We start from the raw sequence: 15,689 nt of genomic DNA, 5'->3' as shown, positions 1-15,689 counted from the left end.
TTTGATTTTTTCATTGTGTCCTGAATGTATTGAAATTCCCATTCATACCTTCCTATTAGCTTGTCTTTCTTTTTGTTGGACTGTATCAGATCTGCCACATGGTCGTCTAGTTTAGATATTGATCTATTCTATTAGTGAGACTTTCTACAGAGTTTATTTGACTTATTGTGTTTTTCATTTGCATTATCTCTGAGTGTTTTTTCCCCCAGTATTCTATTTCCTTACTCATGTGTTGGATTGACCTCCTTATTTCATGAAATTGGTTTCCTGTGCTCTCTTCAGGAGTTTGTTTTCTTGTTTGATTCCTTTGAATGTAGTTATAATTATTCTTTTGAAATCTTTGTCAAGCATTTCATCTACATCGGTCTCACTGGAGGTTGTTTCTGATGGATATATAATTTTTGGTGGAATTATATTGCCTTGATTTTTTGTGTTTATTGTATTATAATTTAGAGTTTTGAAACTTGGGTTAATTTGATGTTTGGGTTTTCTAATTATCTGCTGTATTCTTAGATGTGTAAATCTGATGTCATATATCTTTAGAGTAGGAGCTTAAGGTGCCAGGTGTGGCTCTTATATGACTTCCAGAATAACAGATAATGTGACCCCAGAATTGGGTTTACCTGTTATGCAAGTTTTCTAGTAGGCTGGGTGGAACAAAATACAGGCAATTTCTAAAATTCAACTGAACAATATATACATTCAATCAAAACCAGCATGGAGTATATATGTTAAGAGTAGGTATTAAAACAAGCAGATAATCTAACAAAATTCTAACAAAATCTCTAAGGATGTATGTTGCTTTATACCTTTAATTCTGTCACTTTTTGGTAGAAGAGTGCTTTATGCTGTTTTTCTGCTTATTTTCTCCCTAGGCTGCTTTGGCATGTCTACTATACCACTATCTTACCTGAAAGTCCCCTGAAGTTTTTATTTTTATTTATTTATTGGAGAGAGAGAGAGAGAGAGAAAGAGAGAGAGAGAGAGAGAGAGAGAGAAAGGGGAAGGAGCAAGGAATGGGAGCACCAGGGCCTCTAGTCATTGCAAACGAACTCCAGACACATACGCCACAATATGCATCTGGCTTATGTGGGACCTGGAGAACCGAACCTGGGTCCTTAGGCTTTTCAGGCAAGTGCTTTAGCCACTAAGCCATCTCTCCAGCCTTCTTTTTTTAAAGATAAGTTCAAGCATTATTTAAAACTACAATTTAAACTTAATGCTACCAAACATCACAATGAGAAATAAACAAAACAAAACAACAACAATAACAAAACAAGGTCATAAGGAAAAAGAAAAAAACAACCCATACTGTGTCAAGGCTTGCATCTGTCATGGGCAGAAGTTAGCGCACATCAAAATGCAGTATCAAACTAATTTCTGCACATTTCTAAACACTTACGGACTTGCTCACACATTTCATCACTCATGACACTCTGTTGTGACAGTGATTCACATGTCACCACAGTGCATTCTGGAAGAAGTTTGTTTGTTCCCATTCTTGAGCTTCAAACCCCTGGCAGGCCCTGACGTGCTCATTCTGCCACTTGTCTTGTACCCTATTTTTGGGTTGTAGTACAGCATGTATGCTTTGTTTGAGTCCTCTGCTGCAGTCTTTGAAGTTGCCAGTTTCACAAAAAGCATTTCTTGCTGCCTTGGGTTGACTGTGTTGGCACAGTGGTGGACAGCCTGCTCTGCCTTATCTTTGTCCTGGCACTTCTGCTTGTGGTTCTTGGCATCCATGGTTTTCTTGAATTTTAAGTTCCTGTGTTTAGGGGCAGCATCCATTATGACCTGTCTTTTTCCATTGCAGCTTTTGCTTTTTCCTGAATCCCTCCATCTTCCTGGCCTCTTCTCGGACAGTGTGCACAAGATGAATGTGACGTTGTGCCATGCCGTCTACTTGCTGCTTGCAGACCTCCAGGGCTTGATTCAGGATGTTGATCTCGGACTGTCCACATGGCTTCTTCCTGGAGAGGCTAAGGAGATCCTTGCCACATTTCTGTTCACTGGCTACCCTTTCTTTCAGAAACTGCTTGAACTCTTTGCAGTTCTTGTTCAGGTGCTGGATGATGCTGTCTGTCATAGCCAGCCCTGCTGAAGATGTTTGTGCTCCACAAGTTTCCCTTGAACACTGAGCCCGTCCTGCTGGTGCTGGGTGGGAGGACACAAGGAGGTCTGCTAGTTACAGCCCACGGCCAAGAGCTTGAGTAGCTTTTGTTTAATGTTTAGAAATGTTTTATTTGTCTACTTATTTTGAGAGAGAGGTGGGGGGAATTGACACATTGACACACCAGGGTCTGAAGTTACTGCAAACAAATTCCAGACTCATGTGCCCCCTTATGAATCTGGCTAATGTGGGTACTGGGGAATAGAACCTGGGTCCTTGAGCTATTCAGGCAAGTGCCTTAACCACTAAACCATCTCTCCGGGCCAAATCTGAATATCTTTTTAAAAAAAGATTTATTGTTTTTTATTTATTAGAGACAGAGGGGGAGACAGACACACAGAGAGAAAGGGTGAGAATGGGTGTGCCAGGGCCTCTAGCTACTGCAAACAAACTCCAAATGCATGCACCACCATGTGTATCTGGGTTATGTGGGACCTGAAGAATCGAACCTGGGCCTTTAGGCTGCACAGGCATATATACCTTAACTGCTAAGCCATTTCTCCAGCCCCCAAATCTGAATATCTTTTTTTATTTAAAAATTTTTTTGTTTATTTTTATTTATTTGAAAGTGACAGACAGAGAGAGAGAGAGAGGCAGACAGAGAGAGAGAATGGGCGCTCCAGGGCCTCCAAACACTGCAAATGAACTCCAGATGCCTGCGCCCCCTTGTGCATTTGGCTAACGTGGGTTATGGGGAATCGAGCCTTGAACCAGGGTCCTTAGGCTTCACAGGCAAGCACTTAACCACTAAGCAATCTCTCCAGCCCCAAATCTGAATATCTTGATAATTAATTTGCCTTGTGGTGAATTGCTATCTGTGGTCTATTTGAAGAGCAAAGACCATCTTAGGTCATCATTCAGTAAGAGCAGACCCCCTTTTGTTTTGGTATTTTCTGTTCATTACTAACCTGAATTTTAAAAATATATATACTTTATTCTTTTGGTATTTCTTTTGATTTTTAAAATTTCATTATCTTTTACAAATAGAGAGAAAGAGAATGAGAAAGAGAGAGAGAATGAATGAATGCAACAGGGTCTCTTAGCACTGCAAATAAACTTGAGATGCATGCACCGTTTTGTATGTTTAGCTTTATGTGGGTACTGGGAAATGGAACGTGGACCATCAGACCTTGTAAGCAAGCACCTTTTACTACTGAGCCATCTCTCAAAGACCTAACCTGATTTTCTAAAATGGTTTTCTTTCTTTTCAAGCAAAGAGAGGCAGAAAGAAGAGAGACAGAAAAAGGGAAACAAAGTGGGCACCTTGGGGCTTCTAACCACTGCAAAGGAACTCCAGATGCATGTGTCACTTTGTGTATCTGTCTTTACGTGGGTACTGGGGAATAGAATCCAGGTTGTTAGACCCTATAGGCAAGCCCCTGAATATTTCTTTTAAAATGGCTATATTAAAAATTCAGGTTATGGACTGGATAGATGGCTCAGCAGTTAGGGCACTTGCCTGAGAAGCCTAAGAATTCATGTTCAAATCTCCAGGTCCTATGTAAGCCAGACACATAGTGATACAAGCAAGCAATGTTGCATATGCACACGAGGTGGTGCATGTGTGTGGAGTTCGTTTGCAGCCCAGAAGGCCCTGGTGCACCCATACTCTCTCTGTCTGTCTCTGCCTCTTTCTCTCAAATAAATAAATTTAAAAAAATTAAAAGAAATATTAAACCAAATATCTTGGCTAAATTTATGTCATGCCCTGTTCATGTTTCTTAATTCATTAATGAGGTAATTAAAGAATGTCCTACTTCTAAAAGTGTATGGAAAACTGTTTAAAGTTTGGCACCTAGATTTAAAAAAAATTTTTTTTTGTTCATTTTTATTTATTTATTTGACAGTGACAGAGAGAGGCAGATAGAGAGACAGAGAAAGAATGGGCATGCCAGGGCCTCTAGCCACTGCAAAGGAACTCCAGACACGTGCGCCCCCTTGTGCATCTGGCTAATGTGGGTCCTGGGGAATTGAGCCTCGAACCAGGGTCCTTAGGCTTCACAGGCAAGCACTTAACTGCTAAGCCATCTCTCCAGCCCAGGCAGCTAGATTTTTAAAAAGCATGAAAATCTGAAGTTCTTTTCCAAATGATAGAATAGTGTTTTGAGGGGAGAGAAGTCCATGGTAGTATGGGTTGAATTGATTAGGGGTGATAGCAGTTGGTATGGGAGTTTGATGGACATGTCCAGAGGGCCTCAGTTCTTATGTCCTGGAACAAAGAATTGGACATAGACATGCGCTAGTAGTAAGCAAAGTGAGAACATTTGTTAAGGAAGAATCCACTTCCAAGGGGGAAAAGTGGGCCACAGCAGAGTACAAGTTTGGAAGTTCAACAGAAAATATGTTCACTGGGGCTGTTATGCTCCAGGGCACACTGCCTGTTCTAGTGACTAGCCAGTTCTGGTTGGCTTCTGCCTGGGGGGCTTTGCCTTTCTCTTTGCCAATAGTTTTTTTTTTTTTGTATGCTAATTTTGCAGCTTTTGTGGAAGGCCTTCTGCTCTAACTTTCTATTCTACTCTCCTCCCTTGTGGGTGTGGGTGTGTGTGGGATGCTGTCTCAGTGGAGACATTTTTCAGGAAGGCAAGAGATGAAATATGGGCAATGGTGGGAATAGTAAAATTTTACCCCCAAGTCATATGACAGCTAAGTAACAAAAAAGCACAAATGTCATTGAATCCATTGGGCCCATCTGCCAGGTGACAAAGTCTGAATTCTAAGCTGCCCAAAGCCAGTAGTAGATAAATATGCCCATCTCTTGGTTTTGGGACAAGTCTATTTCATTTCTTTACTTAAAACTTTATTTATTTATTTGAAAGAGAGAGAGAGAGGTTGAGAGAGGGAGAGAATGGTGCGCCAGGGCCTCTAGCCATTGAAAACAAACTCTAGACACATGCACCGTCTTGTGCATCTGGGTTATGTGGATACTAGGGAATTGAAGCTAGGTCCTTAAAAGGACTTAGATTCAGTTCCCCAGGACCCATGTAAGCCAGATGTACAAGGTGGCACTTGTATCAGGAGTTTGTTTGCAGTAGCTGGAGGCTCTGGCATGCCCATTCTCTCTCTCTCCCCTTCCCTCCCTCTCTCTTTCAAATAAGTAAATGAAAATAAGTTGAAAAAATATTGTAACTTCCTCGATATGATGGGTACCCTTATAACCCTAGCACTTGGGAGGTAGAGGCAGAAAGGTCAGGAATTCAAGACCAGCTTCAGCTACATAACAAACTTGAAGCCAGCCTGGTTTACATGAGATCCTGTTACGAAAACAAAAACAAAAAACAAAAAATAAAACCAACTCATTAATTCCCTCAAACAAAGGTTTCTTGGATACATATGTAATTGATTAAAAATAATTAAAATGAAGTAAAACATGTATCCTGTTTTAACCCTGACTGGTATGACACTTGTACTATAGCTTGTATTTAGTGTTAACATACTGGAATGACCCCAAATTCAGGGTGCTGTGCTCCACAGGACCTTCCTCTCTTCAGATACCAGTCTCTAGTTGAATTTCAGAGGTCCTCAGGCCACTCACATTTCTGCCCAACTGACTACAAGTTTGTGAATTTCCTCCATCCTCTTAGGTTCATGGATTTGCCAGAAGGGCTCATAGAACTCAGGCAAACTTCTTTATGGTTACAATTTTGCTGTGAGGACACAGGTCAGGAAAGATCAAAGAAAGTACACACAGGGCTAGGCAAGGTCTGGGAGCATCTGAGAAGTAAAGCCTTCTCAAAATGTCAGACTCCTTGCATCATACCCTAGCCTTCTCTGTGGATTACTATGTTGTTCTAGGCCACTCCTCACATTAGTTTTGTAATATTTCTTTTGTGACCTCATTAGCCTTCTTCCATTTTGAGGGTGATTTCTGTTGAGTGGTTTTGTGCCCACTGTAAGGTGGATTGATGACCATTTGACAGCAGGATAGAGGAACAGACATAGAAGAAGCAAATGACTTGTGGCTGAGAACACACAGCGAGCTTATAAAATAGCTGGGAATGGAATGGCAAACCTTGTATCTGTTCTCTCCTGAATGGTCTCACATCTGTGGGTAAAGGAAGAGAAAATTTTGTTGACTATTTGCCCAACAACCTATGTGGAATCATAGTAAACCACTTGTCTTATTAGTATCATTTCATTGATTCTTGGGCTGCAGAAATGGGAAAAAGCCATTGATAAGAATAAGCTCAACTTTGCTCAACTTTCCCCTCCAGAGATTGTGAGCCAAGATAGCAAGGAACCCAGACTGCCCAAAAACTTCAATTAAAGGAAACTTGACTCATATCCCAATATGAAAAAATTGCTACCAATCATTTAAAGGTTTTCCTTCATGTCTACTTTGGAAAAAGTGATTGGCAAATCAGTTCCTATTAGGCACTGATAACATTTCTACCTAAGGTATTTTATTAAAGCAGGTGAGAGTAAAAGACTTTGTTAGTATTAAAATCTGAGTTAAGGCATTTAAAAATATTTTGTTATTACTGGCTTGCTTATGAACATAACAAATATTCAATAAAAGAAGAAATATAGATGTAATTTAAGAAAGATACATTTTAGAGTTTTATGAAGTTAAAAAATGAATTTAAGCCTGGAACTACATAATGAATTCCAGGTCAGCCTGGGCAAGAGTGAGACCCAAACAAAAAACAAACAATAAAAAATAAAAACAAAACAACAACAAAATAATTCAGAGAAGGTTGTTTTTTCTTTTTCTTTTCTTTTTTTGAGGTAGGATCTCACTCTAGCTCAGGCTGACCTAGAATTTATTATGTAGTCTCAGGCTGATCTTGAACTCACAGCGATCCTCCTACCTCAGCCTCCGTGTGCTGGGATTAAAGGTGTGCGCCACCATGACCCAGCTCAGAGACAGTTTTTAGCTCAGTGACAGTGAGGGTGCTTGAGTTAGTTTCTTGGTCATCTTGCTTTCTGTCAGAAGTCCTCATTGTGAAATGAGTAAAATTGAGGTGATTAACTTCAAATAGAGACTCTGATGAAGGAGAAGAGAAAAATTTTGCCAAGAGGACCTGTTTTGCTTAACTTTCCACATCTCCTCCAAGATTTGGAGACATTATTTCTTTCTCAAGTGTCATCTGTATTTTGAGTTTAGGCTGCTCCTGACTGCTGCAAGCGTGTTTCCTCAGTCCACATTCACACATGCCAGGCCACCATGTTTCACAAATCAGAGCTTCTTCCTTTTCAGCACGGCTATACTTTGTCTTTGTCTTTCAAGCCCCAGTTAATATCTGCTTCAAAACAGATCTCAGGGTAAAATGGTCTAAATGGGGCCAGGGAAGGGGATGAAGGAGAGGAGGGTGTGGGAGAAGGGTTAATAAAAATTGAAGATAACCTTTTCCCTATGGATCAGCTGACAGAAAGCTGGAAAAAGCTACACTGCCTTATGGGAGAGAGAAGTCATCAGTGGTGAGAAACCACAGTGGACACCGCAAGCCTTAGGATTGGCCAGCCAGGCCAAATGTGCCAACTGGTGCAATAGTGGCATGTCTGTTATGTGGGAAACCAACTGTTCTCTAATTGGACTGGAGGCCTGCTCCACTGGAGGGAATACATGCCTGATACTGAAAACCTAGTCAAAAACCTGTGGTGGGGGAGGTCATGAGCCCTAGGGGAGTAACATCTGCTGTTGTCTGGCTAAATGTATGTATTATGCTCACCCAACTGTCCTGTAAGCACTTTTCTTAATGTTTATATTCATATATTAATGCTACTCTCACTTAAAAAATTATTTAATTATTATATTTATTGAGGGAAGTACAGAGGCAATGAAAGGCACCCACATGCATAGAGATCCCACATGGAGGGCCTGGAAAAACTGTGGAAAGAAAAAAGAGAGTAGAAAGTTCAAAGAGCTCCTGCCATGTGGGAAGCTGGACGAGGTAAAAGGAGACCATGTGGAGAGTAAAGGCTAGGGGTTCTCCCCTCAGCCCAGCTGAGGGAAAACTCACCCATAGCTGGAAATTCCCAAGTGGTCAGAGCCTGTCCTCCCCTTGCAAAGGTATTTATGACCTTATGGGGGTGGGCTGTCTTCCGGCACAGGTGAACCAGAGGGATAGCTGGTTGGTTATGGTTAGGGGCTGTCTTAGAAAGAGGTTAGCCCTGATACCAAGTTCCAGGGGCTGAACTTGACCAATGTATAAATCCTATGAAAGACCTCTTTTCTTTTTATCTGTATGGCTTGTAAAACAGATGGGATATTAACAGAGTTACCAGGAATATATATACACAATATTTTATCTTGATAATGGTGAATATATCCTATTTTGTATAATAGCCTTTCAGAGTGTATCTTTTTTTTTTTCTTTGAGGTAAGGTCTCACACTAGCCCAGGCTGACCTGGAATTCAGTATGTAGTCTCAGGGTGGCCTCAAACTCATGGTGATCCTCCTACCTCTGCCTCCCAAGTGCTAGGATTAAAGGTGTGCGCCACCATGCCCAGCCAGAGTGTATCTTTTTAAATTTGTCCTGGGGGTAGCCAGGGCCAGGGTTTGGTACCATAGAGCCATTGGGTACCAGTAGGGGCTGTAATTATTTTTGGCCTTAGGGCTTATTTAATAATATCCTGGAGCAAGTTAGAAGGGACTCACCATTGGTCTCAATGTAAGGAAGTCTTTTGAACTAAGCAAACTTTGGTTAGAGTCATCCATATATATTTTAGATTTGAAAATAACCATTATGACATCTATGGTTGTTTTTCCTTGTTGTAGAATTAGAACTATTAGAGAGGGGGCTAACATGACTTAAGGACTTGTTTGTTTCCCCTTTTAGAAAGTGCTTATTAGTTAGTAGCCATCCATATAATATTTGAGGTATCCCTTCATCTTTTGTTATACATTTCTCTCTGAGTGTTTAAGACCAAGAAAGTAGCCAAAATTTAATCAGGGGTTAATTTTGGAGGTTACTGATTGCTTTCCAAAGGAGACTTCTGGGACCTGGGAGTAGTCCTATTGCTTACTGGTGCTGTCTGTTAGAACGAGTCAGGGCCATGCTGGCCAAGTGGCTTTTCCCTTTGTTGGGAAGCAGGAGGACTGATTTCTCCCTAGTTGTGACTCTCCTGTTTCAGTCTGTACACAGATTTGTTTTCCCTCTCTGGGTCTCCATATCCTCCCTTATCCAGAAGACAGGTGACTGAAAAGGGGGCTAGTGTAGAAGTATCCCATCATCTCTGGCAGCCTCATGACCTGGGAGCAGGGGCCAAAATATTGGCCTTTTTATCTCTGGTGAATCCAATTGGCTTTGGACATACACAGCACTATGTTGCCTTTTGGGTCATCCCAGTGGTCATCATCACCATCTGAAAAGAGAAGCTTCTCTAACCAGAAGTGAGAGTAGCATTAATATATGAGTATGAACATTAAGTGTAGTGCTTTCAGAGCAATTTGGTGAGAGTAATATATACATTTATCCAGACAAGAGCAGACTTTATACCCCTAAGGATCATGACCTCCCCTACCATAGGCTTTTGATTAGGTTTCAGTACCAGGCACTTATTCCCTTCCATAGAGTGGGCCTTCAGTCCAATTAGAGAGCAGTTGTTTTCCCCCAGAGCAGACATGCCACTATTGCACTCGTTCAGTCATTAGGCCTGTCTGGCCAAATTTGAGGCTTTAATGTCCACTGTTTTCACTGCTGATGACTTCTGTCTCCCATAAGACTGAATACAGTGCAGCTTTTTCCAGCTTTCAGTTGGTTGGGCTGTAGGGAGAAGGTTTTCTGCTCAGAACCAATTTGATTTCTCAGTGACTTTGCCTCTCAGGCATGTGAAGTCTTCAGCAATAGGGTCTTACCATTCCTTTCTCACAGGGAACCAAGGACCTTGACAATAGCCTGTAATGTTTTGGAGGCAACAGGGACCTCCCTAGCCAATGACTCACTGGAAGGTATCCCATCCCAGGCACTGAAAATTTTCTAGTAACAATCTAAGAAAGTACATTTTCACATGTCTTATTCAGAATATCTTGAATTTTGATTGATTCCCCCACCCTTATTTTATACAATCTCTTCCCTGACCTCACTTAGGCCTTTCCCCTCCCTGTAATCTGTTCTTCTACTTACATATATACAATCCCATCCTCTTAAGACCTTCCCTCTTCTCCCTCTCTCATAGCCTTTTTCTAGCTTATAGGCCTCTGCTACTGATATTTCGATTCAGCTCACAAACAAGTCTATACATTTGTAGCTAGGATCCACATATAAGAGAGAACATGTCACATCTGGTTTTCTGGGCCTGGGTTACCTCACTTAGTATAATCCTTTCCAGATCCATCCATTTCCCTGAAAATTACAAATTTTCATTTTTATTTACTGCTGAATAGAATTCCATTGTATAGATGTACCACATCTTTATTATCCACTCATGTGTGGATGGACATCTAGGCTGGTTCCATTTCCTAGCTATTGTGAATAGAGCAGCAATAAACATGGTTGTGCAAGTATCTCTAAGGTAGTGAGAAGAGTCATTAGGATATATGCCTAAGAGTGCTCTAGCTGGATCATATGGCAAATCCTTTTTTAACTCTTTCAAGTACCTCCACACTGATTTTCACAGATTACATTCCCACCAACAGTGCAGAGGGGTTCCACTTTTACTACATCCTCACCAACATTTATTGTCATTTGTTTTCTTGATGGTAGCCATTCTGTTGGTAGAGAGATGGAATCTCAAGGTAGTTTTAATTTGCATTTTCCTGATGGATAAGGATGTAGGATACTTTTTTAGATGTTTAACTGTCATCTGTATTTCTCCCAGTGAGAACTCTCTATTTAGTTACAGAGCCCATTTTTTTGATTGGGTTGTTCAATTTCTTATTGTTCTGTTTTCTGAGTTCTTTGTATATTCTGGATATTAATCCTCTGTCAGATGTGTAACTGGCAAAGATTTTCTCCCATTTTGTAGGTTGTCTCTTTGCTCTATTCACAGTGTACTTTGCTGTACAAAAGCTTTGTAACTTCATGAGATCCCAGTAGCTGATTAGTGGTTTTATTTTCTGAGCATTTGGGGTTATATTCAGAAAGTCATTACCTATTGAAGGGTTTACCCTACCTTTTCCTGTAGCAATTTCAGAGTTTTAGGTCTGATATTAAGGTCCCTGATCCACTTGGATTTGATTCTTGTGCATGGGGAAAGACAAGGATCTATTTTCATCTTTCTACAAATAGATACCCAGTTTTCCCAGCCCCACTTGTTGAAAAGGCTATCTTTTCTCCAGTGAATATTTTTGGCATTTTTGTCAAAAATCAGATGGTTGTAGGTGCCTGGATTAACATCTGTGTCCTCTATTCTGTTCCATAGATCTACATGCCTGCCTTTGTGCTAATACCATGCTGTTTTTGTTACTATGGCTTTGTAATATAGCTTAACATCAGGCATGGTGATACGACCAGAGCCTTATTTTTGTTGCTAAAAACTGTTTTGGCTATTTGAGGTTTTTTTGTGCTTCCAAATAAAATTTTAAATTTTTTGTCTATTCCTGTTAAGAATACTATTGGAACTTTAATGGGGATTGTATTAAATGTGTAGATTTCTTTTGGTAAGATTGACATTTTTACTATATTGATTCTTCCAATCCAAGAACATGAGATATCTTTCCATTTCCTTGTGTCTTCTGCAATTTCTTGCTTGAGTGTTTTAAAGTTCTCATTGTGGAGCTCCTTCACTTCCTTAGTTAAGTTTATTCCAAGGTACTTTATTTTTTTGAGGCAATTGTGGATGGGAGAGATTCCATGATTTTGTTCTCTGCACATTTGTTTTAGTATATAGGAAAGCTCTAATTTCTGTGTGTTTATTTTGTATCCTGCTATGTTGCTAAAAGTGTATATCAGCTCTTTCAGTTTGCTGGTAGTTTTTAGGGTCTTTTAAAAATTATTTATTTATTTGAGAGTGACAGACAGAGAAAGAGATACGGAGAGAGAGAGAGAGGGTGGGGGAACGAACTCCAGATGTGTGCGCCCTCTTATGCATCTGGCTAATGTGGGTCCTGGGGAATCAATTGAGCCTCTAACCAGGGTACTTAGGCTTCACAGGTAAGTGCTTAACCACTAAGCCATCTCTCCAGTCCCCTTTAGGGTCTTTTATGTATAGAATCATATCATCTACAAATAGTGATAATTTGATATCTTCCTTTTCAATTTGTATCCCTTTTATGAGTGTCTCTTGCCTTATTGCTATAGCTAAGACTTCCAGTACTATATTAAATAAAAATGAGGACAGTGGACACCTTTGTTTTGTTCCTGAATTTAGTGGAAAATGTTCAATTTTTTTACCATTTAGTATTATGTTGGCTGTAGGTTTGTCATAAATAGCTTTTTATTATGTTGAGATATAATCCTTCTAGTCCCAGTTTCTATAATACTTTTACCATGAAAGGATGTTGGATTTTGTCAAATGCCTTTTTGGCATCTATTGAAATGATCCTGTGATTTTTGTCCTTCAGACCATTTATATGATGTATTACATTTATTGATTTGCATATGTGGAACCATCCCTACATCCCTGGTATAAAGCCAACTTGGTCGGGGTGAATAATCTTTTTGATATATTCTTGTATTCTGTTTGCCAGTATTTTGTTCAGAATTTTTGCATCTATGTTCATGAGGGAGATTGGTATGTAATTTTCTTTTTTTTTTTTGTTCTGTCTTTTCCTGGTTTTGGTATGAAGGGTAATGTGGCTTCATAGAAGGAGTTGGGTAGAATTCCTTTCTTTTCTGTTTTATGGAAAAGTTTGAGAAGCATTGGTTTTAGTTCTTCCATGAAGGTCTGGTAAAATTCGCCAGTGAATCCATCTGGGCTTGGGATTTTTTTAGTTGGAGGAGACTTTTTACAACTGCTTGTATCTCTGTATTTGTTATATGTCTATTTAAATGGTTTATCTCATCTTGATTTAATTTTGGTAGGCCATATGAATCAAGGAAATCATCCATTTCTTTCAGATTTTCAAACTTAGAAGAATATATATTATTAAAATATGTCCTGGGCTGGAGAGATGGCGTAGCGGTTAAGCGCTTGCCTGTGAAGGCTAAGGACCCCGGTTCGAAGCTCGGTTCCCCAGGTCCCACGTTAGCCAGATGCACAAGGGGGCGCACGCGTCTGGAGTTCATTTGCAAAGGCTGGAAGCCCTGGCGTGCCCATTCTCTCTCTCTCCCTCTACCTGTCTTTCTCTCTGTGTCTGTCGCTCTCAAATAAATAAATAAAATTAAAAAAATAAAATAAAATATGTCCTTATAATTTTATGAATTTCTTTGGTATCTGTTGTGATGGTGCCTTTTAAATCTCTAATTTTATTAATTTTTGTCTATTCTCTCTTCTGGTCAAATTTGCTAAGGATTTATCAATCTTGTTTATCCTTTCAAAGAAACAACTCTTTGTTTCATTGATTCTTTGAATTGATTTTTGTTGGTTTCTATTTCATTAATTTCTGCACTAATCTTTTTTAAAAAATATTTTTAAAATTTATTTTACAGAGAGGGACAGATAGATTGAGAGAAAGAGAGAGAGAGAAAGAGAGAGAGAGAGAGAGAGAGAGAGAGAGAGAGAGAGAGAGAGAGAATGGGTGTACCAGGACCTCCTGTGATTGCAAATGAACTCTACCTTGTGCATCTGACTTGATTTTTTATTTTTTTTAATTTTTTTTAGAATGCTGCCAAGTGTGATGGCGCACACCTTTCTTTCTTTCTTTATTTGTTTATTTATTTATTTGAGAGTGACAGACACAGAGAGAAAGAAAGATAGAGGGAGAGAGAGAGAATGGGCGTGCCAGGGCTTCCAGCCTCTGCAAATGAACTCCAGACGCGTGCGCCCCCTTGTGCACTGGCTAAGGTGGGACCTGGGGAACCGAGCCTCGAACCGGGGTTCTTAGGCTTCACAGGCAAGTGCTTAACCGCTAAGCCATCTCTCCAGCCCGACTTTTTTATTTTTTTATATACTTTTAAAAATTAATTTTGTATTCAGCAAATACAGTCAGTTTGGTACCATTATTAGGCTCATCTGTGACCTACCCCCTTCCCATTGGCCCCTCCTTGTTGAGGTATATGGGTCGTGCATTGTGGAGTTAACCCACAGTTACGGATAAGATAAATGTGTCTGCATATCATGACCCAACATGTGGCTCTGACATTCTTTCCGCCTCCTCTTCTGCAAAATTTCCCTGAGCCATGTTGGGTTCATTTTTGGTCTGCTTCAATGATGAGGTGTTGGGGCCTCTGAGGCTCTGGCTCTCTGATTTGGTAAGAGTTGATTTTTCTCTGTGTTGGCCTCCTTCCCCTTTGTGCTGGTATCTGGTTCATCAGGAAAACAGCACCCTTGCTTGTTTCACCAATTTTTCTTAGTTTCAGCCCTTTTGAGATATGATGGGGTGGCTCTCTCCTTAGGATCTACATCTATCTGAAAAAGAGAAGCAGATTCTCCAATGGGGAGTAAGTTAGCACCAGGACAAATGAGATAACCCTTACTTTTTTAATAGAGAATTTAATAGGTGTAGGCCCTTTTGTAACCCATGATTGATGGTAGCTTGGTATTGGAGAGTGGGCTTATGTTTGTATACAGTTCTGACTTGTTTTCCAGCTCCAGCTATGGGTCCCATACCACTGAGGGGATCAGTTAGCCAAATCAAGAGCAGTTGATTCCCTACCATGGCTGTGTGCCACTATTGCACTTGTGTGGGCACCACAACAGGTTATTTGCTGCTAAGTAAGTTAGACCATGATTTGCTTGGACAGATATTGGTCATTTTCCCCCAGTTGCCCATGTAGCACCTTCTGGCATGAGACACACTGACTGTCTGGGAACTGACTCTCTTCTAGCTTCTAGCCATGCCATTCCATTTTATGTGTCAACTGCATATGGTGTCTTCAGCAGTAGGGTCTTACCACTTGCCTTTGGTGGGTCATCAAGTACTCTGACAGAAATCTTTCTGTCTTTTAGGAAACCTTGTAGGTCTCTCTGATCAAAAGCTCATTGTGGATGATAGCCCCATGCTGGTACTGGGAGTTACAGGTCAGTGCCCACTAAGAAAATGAGGATAAAGACAACTAATATACAAGAGTTAGAGAGAAGAGAGAGAGAGAAAGAGGGAGAGGGAGAGGGAGGGAGGGAAGATGGAGAAGATTAAGGTTAGCCTTGATCCTACCCTCTTCAGTGTCTTGTAGTTCAGGTGTTCCCTATAAGGGCCTGGTGAAGGTTCAGTCATTTGGTCTGCCTTTTAGGAAGTAGAATTTTATGGTACCATTGCCGTTTGGGTCTAGATTTGTGTTTCCCACCCCTTCGATGCCCTCCCCTCTCTCCCCATCCATCCTAGTGTCTAGTCCACAAGATGCTTGCTGGATATGTAAGGTATCTTGGGTAGATTCAGGTTAGGTGCTGTAGATGAGTGAGACTATGTGGCGATTTTTTTTTTTTTTCTGTGATTGGGTAAGTTTACTGAGAATGATCTGTTCCAGGTTCAACCATTTTTCCTCAAAATTCATTGTGTCATTTTTCCTTACTGCTGTATAGAATTCCATTGTGTAGATA

The 15,689-nt window shown here is 40.4% G+C and overlaps 1 pseudogene; it reads right to left on the bottom strand.

Moving 5' to 3' along the window:
- Window positions 1–1,373: 1,373 nt before the first annotated feature.
- LOC101606591 lies at window positions 1,374–9,169 on the bottom strand (annotated as a pseudogene).
- Window positions 9,170–15,689: the final 6,520 nt, after the last annotated feature.

This window comes from Jaculus jaculus, chromosome 7 (genome assembly GCF_020740685.1).
Source record: "Jaculus jaculus isolate mJacJac1 chromosome 7, mJacJac1.mat.Y.cur, whole genome shotgun sequence".
NCBI classification, from domain to species: domain Eukaryota; kingdom Metazoa; phylum Chordata; class Mammalia; order Rodentia; family Dipodidae; genus Jaculus; species Jaculus jaculus.
This window is presented reverse-complemented; position numbering and strand designations above follow the sequence as displayed.